This window comes from Lontra canadensis, unplaced genomic scaffold, assembly GCF_010015895.1.
Source record: "Lontra canadensis isolate GAN:19392208 unplaced genomic scaffold, GSC_riverotter_1.0 scaffold79, whole genome shotgun sequence".
Taxonomy (NCBI): Eukaryota; Metazoa; Chordata; class Mammalia; order Carnivora; family Mustelidae; genus Lontra; species Lontra canadensis.
This window is the reverse complement of record NW_022631073.1, coordinates 4301416-4310805: the sequence shown is the minus strand read 5'-3', so window position 1 is coordinate 4310805 and position 9390 is coordinate 4301416.

The following is a 9390-nucleotide window of genomic DNA, read 5'->3' as shown; positions in this document are numbered from 1 at the left end:
CTGCAGAGCACTGGGCTCCAGAAGCCATGATTTCCGTAATCACTACTGTTACTGTGCATTTAGCTTTACGGTAATTTCCTATTAGAAAAAAAAAAAATCTCCAACTAAAAGAACCTGTGTGATACAGAACGGATGGCTTCTAAAATAACCGCAGGATTCCTTTCTAGAGCCAATTGCCTGGTTGGGGGGGAAGGGGAGGCTCCTGTGGAAAAAGGTGGTGTGAACTGAATGGAGCCAGAACATGCTTCGCTGATGCCTATCCTCCTTGTCACCCCACCACCACCACCACCAGCTCATCCTACAACCCACAGAGCTTGGCTTTTCCTTGGTCAGCAGCTGCCTTTCTCGTAGCGTGGACTGGGGACCCCTGAGGAAGTCTGAGATCCTGGCGGGGGTGGGGGGGGGTCCTTGGGATCAAAACCATGTTCATAAGAACACCAGACCTTTGTCCTTTGTAGGCTCCTTTTTTCAGTAGGGTGGAGTTTCCTGAACGCAGAAGCCGATGTAAAAAACCAGCTGTCTTACTCTATGAGCTATTACAGATTTTTGCAAAAACAGAAAATATTCCTGTTCATCTCAGTATCTTAAGAAAAGTAGATGTGGGGCACCTGGGTGGCTCAGTGGTTAAGCCTCTGCCTTCAGTTCAGGTCATGATCTCAGGGTCCTCGATCTGCTCTGCAGGGAGCCTGCTTCCTCCTCTCTCTCTCTCTGCTTGCCTCTCTGCCCACTTGTGATCTCTCTCTGTCAAATAAATAAAATCTTAAAAAAAAAAAAAGAAAAGTAGATGTATCTCATAAAAAATATGATTTTATGTTCATACGAGACATTTCATTGTTGCTTTGAAATGAATGGACGAATGACGTTTGAACCTTTCTGCTCCTGAGTGAAAACTCAGAGACAGAGCGCCTTCAGGAATATGGAAAAGCTCCTCGTAGTGAAGTGTGCACGCATAGGACCTCCAACTCCTAATTGTCTGTGACAAGGCTGATGTAGGTAATTTAAATGCGTGGATGCTATTAACCTTCTTCAGAGGATTAATTTCCATCCCCCGCCTTTCCACCACTGCAGAAAGCTCATCTCTGAACAACCCCATAAAATGCTACTTTTGTCACTCTAATTACTGCTTGTTATCAGGGAGGGCTCTGTGACCTTCCTGGGGCAGCCTAATTAGAACTGGGAGGTGCTAGACTTCCTGTCAAATAATCTTACAAACACGCCCCAGTACATGGAGCTGGTTCTCTAGACAGAGCAGGAGTTGCGGGAAGACTCACGGGGTTGTTGGCAAAGTGGTGGGTCTTGGTGGGCCGCACTGCCCTCTTTAGACTGTTGGCAAACATTAGCAAACATTAGCGGGGGAGCTTTCTGCTGGCTTTGAAGCTTGGCCCACCACCTAAGACTTCATTGAAAACACAGATTTCGGTCCTGCGAGAAGAATCCCATGCCCCACTGGCAGGGTTGGCACCTCCACCCCAAGCTTCACTCCAACACCATCGGAGTCTCGAATAGCATGTAGAATGGGGACCCTGTTAGAGCAACAGTCACCAAGATGGGCGGGAAAGGGCTTTGGCCTGAAGAGTTTTCAGGGAATCAATTTCCAAGTCTTTAGAGCCCTCACACACTTCTGTCCAAATCATTCAGGCCAGGAAAGTGTCTCTAGGGGGGTCCCTGCCCCTGTGCCCCCTCTCCCTGGCCCTGCGCATCCCCCTTGTCACTTTCACTTGCCTGAAATTTACTTGGGTAATTGTCCCAGGCACCCAAGAAGGGACCATTCAAAAATCCCCTTCAACTCTGTGCCCATCCCCTGATCGAAGAGCGTATTTCCAATAAATGGAGCATATGTTTAAAAATATTTATCAACTTTGAAACATATACATTGTTTTGCTCATCTGTGTTCCAGTAAATACTATATTCTGTAATCCCTGACATGTTGTCCAATAGAGAAGGTAGAAGGAGGGAGGCGAGGGGCAGGGACATCCAGGCTCCCCTCCTGGGCAGGCTATGACCCCACAAGTATGGTCAGTCTGGGTTGAGTCCCACTCTGGCATTCTGGGAAACATCCTCGGTAGATGCTCCAAGCCCATGTGTGACCCCTAAGGCTGCAGGAAGGGGTCGTGGTGCCAGGCATCCCCGGAGCCCCTTGCTTCTCAACTTCTTTTCCACTCCAGATCTCTTATTCACCCCTCCTCAGGCCAGACTTCCAGTCTCCGGGGCAGAGAAGAGCTTCAAAGTGGGGGGTGTGGGACAGAGCAGGTGGCCAGCCCTAAGTCAGCACTCTTTTCCCTGGGGCCCCAAATTAGGGGGACCCTCTTCCTTGAGCAAGATCCCAATTGCCTCTCACCCAGCCCTTTAGCCAGCATTCCGTGGCAGGGCAGCCCGGTGGTCTTGAGGTTGTGGGTCCCATGGGTTCCCAGCTGCTCCCCACACCGGGTGCCCTGGACCTTTCTTCCTGGCTTGTCTGGGAGGTCAGGTCCACCTATGTCCAAGCATGTATGGGACCACAGGTCTTCCCACCTTCAAATTCTGTCCGCATTTACCCATTCTCTACAAATCTGAAAGGGAGGTGCCAAAATTCTGCTGATCTCTGGGACCTCAGCTCTGGACCATCACCAGCTCTGGAGCCATCACCACGGACAGGGAGTGAGCAGCTGTGCACGTTACCCCCAGATCATATGACTTGCTGGCTAATGCCCTTCAGAGGTTGTTAACTGCTTTTGGGATAGACTCCAAACTCCTTCCAGGACCTAAGAGGTCATAAGAGACCTTGGACCTCCTGCCTCCTTGATCTCCTTGATCCCAATCCACTTCAGTGCCCTAACCACTGAGCTCTTCCTTCCTCAAAGACACTCAGCTCCCTTCAGCCTGAGGGCTGCTGATTCTTCTCCTCTCTCTCCTGGATGCTCATTGGGTCAGGAAGAGGAGGTGAGCTTTGCAGAGTGACCGAGCCCCTCCCAGAACAGGTAGTTGAAGACTATCTGGAGAGGAAGCATCCTGGTTGTGCCCAGACCCGTGAACAGCTGCTCCAGCCAAGGTGGGTTTCCACGTCAACCGTGTGTGTTCATCCTGGATTAACCTGGAGAAAAGGGGAATCAGAACCGTGATCTCTACTCTCTGAGTTAGGAAAAAAGAAAACAAAACAAAACTGGGACAGAACATGGCATCGAAAACCATGAAAGAAATTTTGAAAAACTTCTTTTCTTTTAATTTAAGAAGCTAATACTATATGCTGTCATTATAGAGTATTTGGAAAATATACAATTGTGGAAGGAAGAAAAATTTACCCCGAGATGAACAGAAGAAAATCATGTTTTTGTCTGTGTAATGTTTCTTTTGCTTAATAAACATATTTGTGTATACACATTCCATTTTATTTCTTATGCTTTCACTTATCATTAAACATTTTCTCTTTCATTCTTGGTGAATGTCAGTCACCTTAAGGACCCTATTTCAGCTCAACATTTAGGTTTTTTTCCTAACATTTGCTTATTACAAATCACGCTGTGATTGACATCAGAAACCTTGTTTTGATGTAACAGATTATGTTCTTAGTTTCTAGCTCCTGAAGCCTATTTGCCGGATCAAATGACATTTGCTTCATATTATCTAACTGTTTGCTTTTCAAAAAGGTTGTAACAATTTATCTGCCCAGATCAATGCTTGAGAATGCCTCTTACCATTGGCTCTTTGCATTTACATTTTCTGTTAATTTCTCTGCTAACGTGATAAGCTGAAGGCATTCAACTTGAATTTTAAAATTACTAGTTAGGTTGAACACTTTTCCTTACCTGTTTAAACTTTTCATCTTTTTGGCTTTGGGCCAAGAGTCTTTCTGTGTCCTTTGCCTAATTTTCCGGTCATGTTCTAAAGTTTTCCTTATTTATTTATTTCACAAATATATACATCCTTGCTCAGCCAAGTTAGTGAAATTTTTAGAGTCAGTCATTTAGCCAAAGAATATTTAAAGCCATGCATTGGATTCCTTAGATAAATGTGTGTGAAGAATAAAACTCTCCAGCTGTCTGAGAAAGTTCTGTGTGTGGCTGACACACATGGTGGGGCGCGGGGAGTCGGGATTCAATGAAACAGCCATTGTCAGATGAGACCCCAAAGCGCACAGTGAACCCCAGTACTGTCAGAGAAGCCCTCTCACTGAAGTAGCAGAGAGAGGAATTGCAGAGGAATATACATGCATCATAACGAAAGAGAGAATGACTCCCCTGGAGAACAGGGAAAACACACTGGGAAGTCAGGTTCCTTGAGTAGGCAGCCCCGCAGGGGACAGGTACAGAGACGCCCTGTCGGACCTGGAAGGACTCATGGCCGTGGTGTCTTAGCCTGACTTGGGGAAACTACTGGGGATATGCTTCAAACAACAAAAGACTGAGACGCATTTCATAAGTTTCAGTGTTGAGTATTAAATGTACACTTAAATGCAGAACTAAGACCAGATGATGGTTTGAAGGAAGAGACTATTATGTCGTGGGGATTTGCTGACGGTGGAGGCATAGCACAGGTGGGGAAGAGGAAGAGATACATGGACAGTAAAGTTAGTGCCCTGATTGCCTTTTCAGTCTAAATGTGGAGTAAAAGAATGCTATTTCAAATTAAATACTGTGACGGAGAAGGCTTTAGCTAAATTTCAAGACTGCCCATATTAGGGGAGCCTGGGTGGCTCAGTAGGTTAAGCATCTGCCTTCCACCAGGGTTGTGATCCTGGGGTCCTGGGATCAAGCCCCACATGGGGCTCCCTGCTCAGTGGGGAGTCTGCTTCTCCCCCTGCCTGCCACTTCCCCCTGCTTGTGCTCTCTCTCTTCTCTCTGACAAATAAATAAATAAAATCTTTAAAAAAATAAATACATAAAAGAAACAACTGGGAGACGAACCATATAATGTAAAAATGAAGGAGAGAGGATGGGAAAAGAAGCTAATTTCTTTGAACCCGTCTGCTTTGATAGATTTGACTTTTGGATCACACTAGTATTTATATAAATATAAAACCAATTAGGTCAAAGAAACAGAAAACCCTAAAAGTAGACATTAAAATGAAACTAACTGCATTATCAGGCAACAACACAGCCACACAGAAAACAATAATTTAAAGTCATTTAAATAATAATTTAATGGTACAACCCTTGATAGTCATTCCCTAAGAATAAAATGACTAATAAAAGAATAAAAGAATAAAAAGAATAAAATGATAATAACAGCAAGTGGTTTTCAACAATTGCCCTGGTGGTAATACTGAACCATTATTCTGAGCTTACATCTTGTAGTAGGATAAAGCAAAGAAGTAATTTTGTGAAGATCACTCGGAAGAAGGTTTTTCAGTCTAAGAATAAAGGGACATGAATATAAACCCAAGAGTGGAGTCTTCCATGGCTACCCCACCAAAGCAGGAGGGCCCTTACCCCGAATTTGGTTTGTATGTAGAGACTGAAGATGCGATGTCTATCCTTCAGAGGGTATGACAACTTAGTGATGCACATACTCGGGGTCTCTGTAGGGAGCAGGGCAGGTCTGAGGTGGCTTCAGAGAGCATGGAGAGGGACTAGCTAGGTTTTTACCATCATCAGGAGGGGGCTGGTGGCAGGGTCTGGCTGCTTTGAAGGAGGGGAGAGGGCCTTGGGTTTTCTCACCAGCTCCCCCCGATGGGGGGACAATCAGGAGCCAGGGTGAGGCTCCACGGCTGTTAGCATTCAAACATCCAAAAATTGAGCCTGATTCCTTATGACATTAAGTAAACTTTTTTGTTTTGTTTTGTTTTAGAGAAGGGGGGAGGGATAGAGAAAGAGGGAGAGAATCTTAAGCCGGGTCCATGGCCAGAGTGGAGCCTGGCATGGGTTCCATCTCACAACCCTGAGATTATAACCTGAGCCGAAATCAAGAGTCGGATGTTAACTGAGTCACCCGGGTGCCCCTGTTAAGTAAATTTTGAGTGGGATATGTCAGTACGAATTCATGATGTATTATTGGGTGTTAATATGCAAATGATGAATCATGGAACACTACATCAAAAACTAATGAGGTACTGTATGGTGACTAACATAACACAATAAAAAAATTAAAATTTAGAAGAAAAGGGGTACCCGGCTGGCTCAGTTGATAGAGCCTGTGACCCTGGATCTCGGGCTGTTGAGTTTGAGCTCCATGTTGGGTGTTGCAATTACTTAAGAATAAAATCTTTAAAAAAATAAAAACAAATATGAAAGAAAAGTAATATTTCCTGATATAGTCCCTGAGAAGACCTTGAAATTACATAATAGTTAGGAATGTCCTTACCACCTAGACTGTGGCTGCTTAACACCATTTCCTACTAAAAGGAACCCAAGTTCTTATACAAATGCTAGCCTCCCCCACGAGCAGCAGGGACCAGACAGGATGATGTTGGGACATGTCATCACACGGAAGAGCGGGGATACTCCTTGACGACCACTGAGATCATATCTAAAGGCCCCCGGGGTCACTGGGATGGGTCCCCCTCGCTCCACAGATGGTAAACTTTGATCTTCAGTAGATAGATAGGTAGATAGATAGACAGATAGATAGGTAAATAACCACAGTGAATTGAAAGACCGAAAATACATTGAAATTCCTCCAGTTGACAATGGCCACCTAACCAAAAGAAAGAAAAAAACGCGGCTGGACTTCTTCATAGGCTGGAAGGAAATGCCCATTCTGGCAAGGAAAGGGAGGAAATCACACTTTTCTCTGCCTTTCTTGTGTGAAGCACACAGTTGATTATGGAAAGTCTCTCTTTAGAGATGCAAACAGTAAATGAATAAAAAAGAAAACTCTAGTAGAAGATCACAAATGTGCAAATCCGTAACGAAGACATAAATCCGGGCAAGGATCATCGACAGCAGCTCATCCCAAAGAGACGCAGAGGCTACCCTGCCGTGTGGACCTCTGCGTGGAGGGTTTGGGAAAATATGCTGGAGGGGGTGCAGTAGCGAAACCCAGCTGCGGAACACTCTGTAGGACAATGAACGTGGCTTCTTCAGGGTAGGGCAAGGACACAGAGGAAGGGTAGGAGGCGATCTACAGACTTAAGGAAAGGATGGGTCAGAAGGTCCTGGGCTTCAGCCAGGGCGGCGTCAACTGGTTCCAGATCTCTCACTGCCAACAACTGAAAAAAGGAACAAACCGCGTAAGGCAGCTCTTTGTTTGTTCCAGGCGTCATGGACTGGACTGCTGTCTTTGAGAGAGAAGGAAGCCCATGATGTGAGCTCTGTGGGTCCAGCCCTGGTTCCTGCAGGGGTGCGGGGAGGTGCCCCGCAGCTGAAAGTAATGACCTCACAGTGCCAAGCAAGCAGCAACGGGGGTTTGGGGAGGCCAAGGAAGGTGGATCTGTGGGGCCCCGGGCTGCCCTGGGCCCTCAGCCAAGGGCCACACTGCACAAATGCAGGGCACTCTGCGGGTCGGGACGGGAAGCAGCCACCGTGGGCATCTGTATCCAAGGAAAACATCCTGTGACAATAAGGGCGCAGGAGACACTTGCAGAGAAATAGAAACCGAGAGAGCTGGAGCTCATTGCCAGCACACCAGGGAAAGGCAGTTTAAAACCGCGCTGAGACACCGTCACACGCCCACTGACAGCTAAAATTAAAAAGACCGAGTGCGGCAAATGCTGGGGGCGGGGAGGGGGTGTGTGCGGGGGCCAATGGAGCGCTCATCGCTGCTCGTGGGAACTAAGAGGCACAACCATGCTGAAGGCTCCTGGACGGGTTCTTACAAAGCTAAACCGACGTCTTTCCCACAACCCGGCAATCCCACAACTCGCCATCAGCCAAAGAAAAATGAAAGCAGATTGCCACAAAAGGACGTGTCTCAGCAGCTTTTTCATGACAGCCAGAACCTGGGAGCAAGCCAACACTCATCAACAGGGTACTTCCTGGCAGCGTGTATCACAGTACGAGCTGTGCTGTGTCCATGTGGCGAAATACTACAAAGGAATGAAAAAGGAGGAGGTGCGGGCATGGGAGCCGTTCCCACCCAGTCTCAACAACGCCGTCACCTTCCACGCTCTGCACAGACACAGAGGACATATTGTATGTCCCGGGATGGGACTTTCTGGGACATCATTATCTCTGCAGTGATAGAAGTCAGATCAGCAGCTTCCTGGGGGCTGGGGTGGTGGGGCAACTGGTGGGGGAAGGAGGGAACTTTCGGGGGTGCCGGAAGCCTTTTATATATTGATTTATGTGTCGATCACACAGGTGGTTTTATCTGTCAGAACTCGTAAAGCCATAGCCTTAAGGTCTGTACATTTCAGTATGTGGAAGTGCTTATCCCAATTAAAAAAAGCATTTTTTAAAATCAAATGCAATTTTTGGTTCTCTTTGGGGCCTGATTTAGAAAAATAAACTGTTAACAACACTTCTAGGAGGCCGTGGGAAGACTCAGAGAAGACCGAATGTTGGAAGATACTAAGGAACTATTTTTGCTGTGATAATAGTATTATTACCGTGGCCACGGTGTTATGCTCTGAGTCCTTATCGATTTGAAAGCCATGCTGGAATATTTATGGAAGAAGAAATATGATATCTGGGATTTGCTCCGAAATAAACCAGTAGGAGTCAGAGATGCCTGGGGGTGTCCTGGGGGCATAGAGGACACCCGATGGCCATGAAGATCCGTGGCGAAGCTTGCTGATAGGTGCTTGGGGATGCATTACCTTCCTATTACGACCTCTGTGTATGTTTAAAGTCTCCCACAAGGTTTTTAAAATCAAGGATTTCCAACAGACAGAACATTAGTAAGCCTCTGCGCAGGGTCGGGGGGAGCAGAGGAGGTTTGGCAGGAGTGCGTGAAGTCTTGCGAGGCCCTTGGAGACCCACCCCGTTCCTGAACAGGTAATTCCTGGGTCCTCCTTGCTAAATGTGGGCTCTGAGCTCGGTGGGATGGAGGTCCCTGTGCTTTCCTGCACCTTGGCAGCCTCAGTCCCTCCGCGAGCGCCCTCAGTCACACACGCCTGCGCAGCCAGACCCTGTGCCAAGCCATGTCCCCTCCCGCCTCAGAAAAAGGATTTCTATTTAAAAAGTTAAAGGACATTAACTGCCAACATTTCAAACAAAAATTCAGCTTTTTCCCGCTTCTTTTAAAGGAGCAAAACATCAGGCCACCTCCATCAGGCCGGCCCCCACCATCTGCGGGAGCCCAGTGACCCCCCCCAAGTCCAGCGTGTGCCCTGCATTGTCCCCACCGCCCCCTCGTTGAGTCCCACACAGACCCCCGAGAGCGCGACGGCTGGGGCCGCAGCGCCACCTGGCGACCAGGTCGGGCCACCGAGCCCTTCGTGGGGAAATGCCCGCTCTTTGGGCGCGTGGCTGGAGGTGCGGCCAGGGGCAGCCTCCCAGCGGAGCCTGCGCGCTGGGGCTGGTGCCAAAGGCCTGG